Source organism: Rhagoletis zephyria, unplaced genomic scaffold, assembly GCF_001687245.7.
Source record: "Rhagoletis zephyria isolate East Lansing unplaced genomic scaffold, Rhagoletis_zephyria_1.1 Rzeph_scaffold_00296, whole genome shotgun sequence".
Classification (NCBI taxonomy): Eukaryota; Metazoa; Arthropoda; class Insecta; order Diptera; family Tephritidae; genus Rhagoletis; species Rhagoletis zephyria.
Genome location: NW_016157380.1, coordinates 263,011 through 271,332, shown reverse-complemented (window position 1 = coordinate 271,332; position 8,322 = coordinate 263,011). Strand labels below are relative to the sequence as shown.

The window sequence follows — 8,322 nt, the reverse complement described above, 5'->3', positions numbered from 1 at the left end:
AGACGCACAACTCAAAATTTATAATTTTTGAAATTATGCGCTAAATATGTACACAGAGCTTTTATTTACTTCTCAGCAAAAGTTGGAGCAAATGTTTGTTATAATTTGTTAAAAAAAAAACCTAAGGTAAAGTCTCTCTTGCCCATATGATTATCATGTGTTAAGAAAAAGTTTTTCGCCTCTTCTGGCAAACGTATAATTTTGACTTGTGCCCCTTTTGAAGACGGTGTGCTATGCTTATGTTACCCTCGGGACAAGAAGTCCACGTACTTATTAGTTGCCTTCCAGATAACTTCGTATAAAAACCTGTAAAACTGTCAATTAACAAAATTATTCCCTTGAAATAGAGGAGCGAGAGCGAAACAGTAAAAGTCAGCCGGAACGCGAAAAAACACTTACCCTGTAACTACTTCCATTGTTTAACACATGTAAGGCCCTTTGCTTGCACCGCGTTCTGGTTTTGTTTACAAATGCAACCCTGCCTATCGTTTGACACTTTTCATGAACTTGCAGGAAGAAAAACTTCGGACTAAAACCTGCAACTTCTGACTGAGAGAGAGAGTGCAAGTTACTCTCACAAAAGTGCTTTCAATATCTTCTAAGAAAAGAATTTTAACGATCGGTCCACTATTATTTATAGCCTATACAATTGAATTTGAAAACATTTTCATTTAAGTGGATAAAGACCTGAGATTTTGTGCCCTTTTTGCATATCTTGGCGGAAAGAAGAAATTGAAATATGCATTTTTTTCACTTATGAAGAGAAAGTTTAAAGTGGAAATCAGCAATATCGGATGACTATAGCTTTTAGCTACCCATAGCACTCAGATAAGAATTTCTGCTTTAAAACTGCTTCATTTAATTAATCATACAAAGTCTACTGAGCAATGCATAAAGTTCGGTGGTCTATAAGGTATATCTCTCAGTAATAATTTCACAAGTTTTTTTGCGGAATTTCCCGCGTACTACATACATCAATTGTTGAAGATATGTACTAAAAACCCATCTGCTACAAATAAAATTTTGTAAAAGTACATCCACTTAAATACTTACATACATATGCATGTATGTAAATATGTAAACAAGTAGATAAAAATAGGTATATCTTTTTCCGCCTTTCCCTACAATTTCCGCTGCAACTGGCATATCATTTGTTTCATCTCATAGGAGTGATAAAAAATATTTATATTTCGAGTATATTGCGAAAAATTCAATTCCTTCCACACAGCGACGCGAATAAAACAACCACCACAAATTTGCACGGGTGAACCGGCGTTAAAATGAAATTTATTTTGCCAAAGTGTAGTAAATGAAATATAGGCAACAAGGTGTAAATAAACTATGTATGTGGCATGCCACAAATTGAAAGAGCGATATAGAATATTTATTTGCACTTAATGGTCGTTACGATGACAAGCGACAGCACAATACCAACATTGCGGGAGAATTATTTAGGTAAGAGCTTCTTGTAAGGTTCATAGCAATCATACCCAATGAATATGTATGGACTTCTAATGCGCGTATGCATTTAAAAATAGTAAAAAAAAAATTTAACACCAAAATAAAAATAAAATAATAATCAGCAACAAAATATTTATTGTGGTAGAAAAGGGTTCGAATTAAGTGAAATAGAAAGCGAAATGAAAGTGAAAGATTGCGTCTGTATGGCTTTTTTCAATGTTATAAATAATCATTATTTTTAAGTGGAAAAATAAAACTCAATAATATTTTTTTTTATTTATGAGGGAAAAAATAAAAGTCATAAAATAAGCATTATTTGTGATCGAAAAAAGTAAAAATCAAGTAATAATTATTTCCGTTGAGCAAAATAATAAAACTCTTTAAAAATTATTATTTTTAAGCGAAAAAAATAAAAATCAGAAAATAATGATTAAATGTTGATTGAAATTATTTTACTCATAATGATTACCGTTCCTGGAAAAAACCTGTTCAAACGTTTTTGCTGTTTTTTTTTTTTTAAATCTTATCTTAAATTAACTAGTAACCCAAACGTAAAATTTATTATATTTTTAGCTTATAAAAGAAGTTTTTCTAAACAAATAATCAGTACCTAATAATTACTATTCATTTTTGCTTACCTAATTTTACGGCTTAAGTTGATAGCCAATCGAACTTCAACTTCAGTACATTCATACATACTTATGTACATTTATTTAAAAGCCGCTACCTACATACATACATACAATCGCTTTAACAAGCTGTTCTTTCTTTTTATTAGCTCGGCAATTTTAAGTATTGAACGACTGCCTCTAATAATGTCAAACTAAATTACTGATTTTAAAAACTTCCCCGACTTTAGTTTTTTAATAAAAAAATGTATTAATCGACGAGGATGGGATTCGAACCCACGCGTGCAGAGCACATTGGATTAGCAGTCCAACGCCTTAACCACTCGGCCACCTCGTCTTGTTGTGAAAGCTGCGCCTACCAACTTATGTAAGTATATGACCGCATTCTCCGCTCAGCGCTCGGCAATCGGCAATCGGTTTTGAGCAAACAAAGCATAGTTCACTAAATGCCAGCAACAAACATTACGAGATAAAAACATTTTTTTTATTTTTTTTTTTCGTTTTCAATATTGTTTATTCAAGTGTGTAAATGTGTGCAAGTAACAATAAAAAAGAAGAACATGGATGAACAGTAATGAAAGCAATTCTAATTTATCGATTAAATAGTTAAAAAGAAGTTCTTTTTGTGAGTGCACATACATACATACACACATAACTGCGGTATGAATGATGACAAAATTTGTGTTATTTTTTAGTTTTGTTTACTAAATAAAATTGTTCAAAATAAATGTTGCATGCGAAAAATTAACCTAGTTAAAACATGTGACAATAATCTAAAAGCTTTCCCAAAAAGTCAAATGGATCTATGATTTATTTTCCTGATACCACAGATACATATATGTACATTAGACTCCATCACTCCCCATACAAAAACAAAAACCGGTACAGTTTTTCCACTGGAATTATAAAATCTATTATATTTTAAGATTTCCACCAAAATATCTCGCAAAAATATTAAGATTTACCTGAGCTGGGCCGATTTGAAAAGGCCTCCAAAAATTGAGTTTTTAAATTTTTTTTGGTTTTTTTTTAATTTTTTGAAAAAAAATTACCTCAGATGACTAAAGTGTTTAAGCTTAAAAAGTTTGCATACAAATATTAAAAAAATAATAATGTTCTACGGAATCAAAACAATGAGATTTTTGATGCAGTTTTTGAATTAAGATGTGTTGGTATTTGATACAGAAAAAATTGAGATGTAAATGAGTTTTTTTGCAAAGAAATAAGAAGGGTGAGAAATTACCTTTCTACTAATACCTCATAAGTTTATAACGAAATATTTTGGTAGAAGTCTTAAAATATACACTAGGCTTTGTAATGCCGCCGGAAAACCCGCAACTTTTTTGATGATGCAGTCTAATGTACATATATGTGTGTATATATCGATGGTACTCTGCAATAACTAGACAATCAGGGTTACCACTGACAAAAAAAAAAATACTTACCATGCACTTGCAAAAAATCACACAAATCTGGAAAATATCTACCAACAAGTTATTTCAATAAAAATTAAAATTGATTCTTAAGGAACTTTTTATTTAACCAATGAAATGGTATTTGAGAACATACTAATGGCATCTTCTCAGTTTTCTTAAACCAAAATCGAAAGTGATGAAAATAAAGGCAACAACGAAACTTCATCATTTGAAAAAAAAATAAACCGTGGTTATTATAAGCTAATAGAGTGACTCAAAAACGCGCTTCGTATCTTTTTTTTTGTAATATTCACAATGTTTTTAAGTAAACATTTTTTCGTTTTTTTTTTGTAGAAGAATATTGTTTGCGCTTTAGCCAAATCCATAAAAATCAAGGACTCAAGCTATTTACAACATTGAAAAAAATTCAAAAATATTTCGTCTAAATTTCGAACTTTTTACTCTGAATTTTTAGAACCGACAATTTGCAGCTAAAAATTCCCGTTGACTTGAAAAAATATTTTCCGCCGGTCTTTTGCGCTTTTTAAATAAAAATAAAAAAGACTTCACTTTTGTTAATAAATTTATAATATAAAAATATCTACGAAAAATTGAGCGGGAACTAAAATTTGACTTGTTTTTCAAACAAAAATCTTTAAACTCAAATTTTTTCTACCAATTTCGGTAATAATTTGCCAAAGTGGCAACGCTGGAGACAACACAAAACTCAAAAAAGGACCCTTACTACTGTTAAGTGGCTCATGTAATATGTTGTGCATTAGGGCGGGTCCATCTGTATGGAAGATTTTTGTCTACTTTGCGCGTATAGCACAGAAGGATTCTACGTGTAATTCTAAGCAAATTTGCCGACTACCGATTAGAAAAGTTTAGATCTACTTTGATAGCCAGGCTCTAGGTTCACTTATGTGGATATGATTGAAACTGGACGGGGCATGTCTGATTTCTAACTCGGTCATCTCGAGTATGTACTTCCAAATCAAGCTCGAGGTCATCTCTCCGGACGGACAGGTTAGAGGCGTTCTGACGAACCTTGGACTACTCCTTGACAGATAAGCTTATAGTCTACTCAGCCAGCGCTGGGCGAAAACACCCGACATGCAAAATTGTGACGTCTTTCTAACGGGTGACCGCGGTTGGTCAAAGGAACCCCTGCAGCTGGATAAACGCCAACTCTCAATTCTGGCAGGTTTCCTGATGGGACACTATCAGTTCCGAGCTTATTTCTCTTATTGTGGGTTAAGCCGAGTATACTGAGGTTGCGATCTTCAGCAGAATTTGTTAAACCAAATTGCGCTGATACATGCGACTTAAGTACCAGCTCTTCGGGTTACCAATAGTTTTGTGGTCTTATTGTTTTAAGCCGCATTTTTGCTGTTCTAACATCGCCTTGGTCGAGTGCAGAAATCTGATCATATTTCTACACTTACGATTGTGTGGGTTCTTCTTCACCAAACGCCACCAACGGTATCGCCATTCAAGGGCATTGTGAAGTGCATTCCCTATATCTTAAGTCTGCTCTGGACGTCTATAACTAGACTCCCGTCTTCATCTCTGCAGGAACCATACCCAGCTTTGAAACCATTTTATTGCTGCTATTTTTTTAAAGAATTTTCCAGCCGCTTTCTGTCTCACTTTTCATACTTTTGAAAAGACGTCTCTCTTCGCATGCTGCGTACTTTATACAGCCAAGCCCGGCCATTGACATTAGGTTAGGTTTGGTTAGGTTAGGTAAGCGGCCTGCCTCCGCATATGGAGGCACACTTGGACTTGACTAATCTGCCCGTTGTGATGCCCTTAGAGGGGGGAGGGAAAAGGACGCATGGAGGCCGAAAAAAAGAGTGGATGGGTAGGGGAAAGGGGGAGGAAGCTAAGGGAGAAAGGCGACACCTACGGCTTTTTGCCGGAGAAACGCTCCGTGCTCACAAAAGCTTTTGGGCGACTGATGCCCACTCCCGAGAGCTCATCAAAGTGCTTAAACCTTAAGCTCGCTAAGGCAGGGCACCAGAGCAGCAGATGTTGAGATAATTCCACCTCATCGTCCTCCCTGTAGCTGGTGTAGTAAGGGTTATCCACGACATTCACACTTACGGCATGGTTACCAATCACACAGTGATTAGTAAGCACTCCCACCAATAGTGAGAGATGCAGCTTGCTGAGCGCGAGGGTTCCCTATCTTGCCAGCTCATCAGCCATGCAGCTGCCAGCGATTTCGCTGTGACCAGGAACCCAAATAAGCTTAATAGCAAAATAAACAGACGCGGCCGATAGGGAAGTCTCACACTCCCTCACCGTTTTCGAACGCAACGCACCGTCAGACAGCCAAGAGCCCTGATGGCTGCTTGGCTATCAGAATAACTATTTACCTCCTTAACAGATGTTACACTAGAGAGCAACCAATCCAAAGCCTCTTTTATCGCGGCCAATTCAGCCTGGAAAACAATTCAGTGATCCGGTAGCCTAAATTTCAGGTAGATGGAGAGCTCTTCGCTCAAGACACCTCCACCCACCTTCCCATCCAGCTTCGATCCATCTGTATGTGGGTGGTAAAAGATCCATTCGGACCCAGAACCGGCGTGCAGTAGTCTGTCCGGAGTCGGTAGGAAGCCGAAGCCTAACAAGGCCATTGACATTATTTTTAATAATTAAAAATTCGAGCTGAGAGGAAAATATCTTCACAGGGAATTATGGTATTGTATTGGACTCGAAATCAGGTACATTCTATCGAAAGTTAAAGGAGCTCTTAAGATCCGCTTACTTTAAAATACATTCACACTCTGCATTCTTCGCTCAAGTGAAACCAAATTAATTCGAGCGTCATGCGGCAGCAGCCTCATTGTTTATTTATGCCAAAAGATTTATGCAAGCTTTAAGGCTGGTTAAGCTAATCCAAGCGGTGGCAAGCGGAAAATATGCACATATCCTTCCTTACAAAAAGCACAACCACAATTGGTGTAAGTTGCAGGTTCACAAACAGCAACAACAACAAACATTATTTAAATCAAATTTCCGCACATTTCTTTATTTCCAACAACGACGCAATGCACTAGCGCACTCATGAATTCAAAGCCACAGCAGGCAAACTTTGATGGTAGGTAGGCACGCGTATTCCCACAGGATGCAGCAGCAGCAGCAGCAGCAGCGAGGATGTGAAGGCATGGATGGAGTCAAAAGCAAGGCGGTGTGAAAATTTTTTTGATGCAGTGTTGCTTTGATAATTTTTTCCAACATGTATGTGTGTATGTACATATGTAAATGCACCTGTTTTTCACCGCTTGCTCGCTTGAAGAAACTGTTTTTTTTTTTAAATAAATTTTTCTTTTTTTCATTTGGAAACTAACTCAGCCACGCTCAAGTCTATTTGTGGGTAGTTATGTGTGTAAGTGCGCGTGAAACTCCTGGGAAAATTCTCAATCATATTAACTAACGCAGCACCTTTTCGTAAGCGCACTTTTAGTAAGTTCACAAAGGATTGCACTGCTGGATAAAAGCCACTCCGTTGTGCTGCAAGAGGAAATATGTACGCCGAAAAAACCTTGAGGCCTTAGTACATTCGCTTGAGTTGAGCTCCTACAAGATGCATTCCAACATATAAATTTCTGCACACATACATACATACATATTTACATAACTCACTTACTTACACCGGAATCAGTACACTTCACGGTTATGATTTCTTGCTAGCATCTGTAACTTCGCGGAAATCGTCGTAGGTAAAGTTCAATGAGTGAGATAAGCAATTGAAGTTGGTTGAAGATTGTTCATCCAAAACTTAAATTGTTTTTAAAGCTCTTGGAGTCAATCCATTTTATTATTTTAATTTAAATGAAGCTTCATACAAATGGAAAAGTTAGGTTAGGTTAAGGTGGTTGCTCCAAACGGGAAGTAGACTTAAACCAAAACCATTGGTGCTATGTGATACACAACGGTAGGGCTGCCATAATCTTGAACCCATCGACCAGGACATTTTGCTTTATTTTGTAGTATTTTCTGAGATTATAAGCAACGTATGTAGTTTTGTGGCACAATCCATAGAGCTGAATGATTGATGAGGATGAAACGCTGAAGTTCTGAATTTTTTTGGAACTTGGAAAATGTTTGGCGCTTTTCACGTGGTCTTGAATGCTTGCCTTAGCACCATTAGCAAATTTCCACATATCCTATAATGCGCTTCATGATCATGGTAAGCTGACTGAAGTGAAGCCATTCTTAAAGTCTTATCCAGTAAGGACCGAAAAAAGTGCATCCCTGTATGCTTCCTAGAAAGGGGTTTCCTATTTACAATTTACGCGGATGTACTTATGTATATGTTTATATTATTTAGCATTACAAATAGCATTCAATAAGCATACAGCTTTAAAATAACTTCTTCAAAAGGCCTTCAGAAGTACGCCCAACAAAAGCCCTTCTGGAAGCTCTTCTCTGAGTAGCGAAAGCACTTTCAGAAAAGCCTTTTGGAAGAGATTTTAACTCCTGAAACTATCTACTGTGTGGCCCCTCAGCCGTGTACCTGTTCCGGAACGTGCACTTTTTTTGGCATTGCCTAAAGATACAAAATTAGATTTTAACCATATAAACTAAACAGAAAGAATGATAAACTCGCCAGATATTGTTCAACATGTTAGACAAAATTTTTCAATATCGATTTTCGATTACTAATGACAGAAAGCTTAAACTATTTTTCAAAGCAAAAATTTTCTAAAAATTAGATAGGTGTCTGCATTGACCTTCAATAAAAAACCAAGCCAATTTAAGTGTGGTCCAGGACACCAAGACAATTTGTTTATATCAGGACAAAT

General features: G+C 36.3%; 1 non-coding gene across 1 annotated transcript; it reads right to left on the bottom strand.

The window, feature by feature from the left end:
• Positions 1–2,345: 2,345 nt before the first annotated feature.
• On the bottom strand, positions 2,346–2,427 carry TRNAS-GCU (transfer RNA serine (anticodon GCU)). Its single transcript has one exon. It is a non-coding gene; the product is annotated as a tRNA-Ser (tRNA).
• Between the last annotated feature and the right edge of the window lie 5,895 nt (positions 2,428–8,322).